We start from the raw sequence: 238 nt of genomic DNA, 5'->3' as shown, positions 1-238 counted from the left end.
ATGTGACATAGAGGATTCCATATTTTCTTGTTCTCTTCTCTTTCATATGAGCAGGAGCAGAGACAAAGGCATTCTTGTTGAGGTTGATCCTAAACCTGAAAGGACCTTGAAGAGAAAGCTAAGAGAAGATAAGGCACAATTCTAGGTAGAGGACCTAACCGAATTCTTCAAAGAAGAAGAACACATGGCAGCCGAAAACAACAATAATGCCAACAATGCAAGGAAGGTGCTGGGTGAC

The sequence above is a fragment of the Arachis duranensis genome, chromosome 1 (genome assembly GCF_000817695.3).
Source record: "Arachis duranensis cultivar V14167 chromosome 1, aradu.V14167.gnm2.J7QH, whole genome shotgun sequence".
In the NCBI taxonomy this organism is placed as follows: domain Eukaryota; kingdom Viridiplantae; phylum Streptophyta; class Magnoliopsida; order Fabales; family Fabaceae; genus Arachis; species Arachis duranensis.
Note: the sequence above shows the minus strand (reverse complement) of the source record.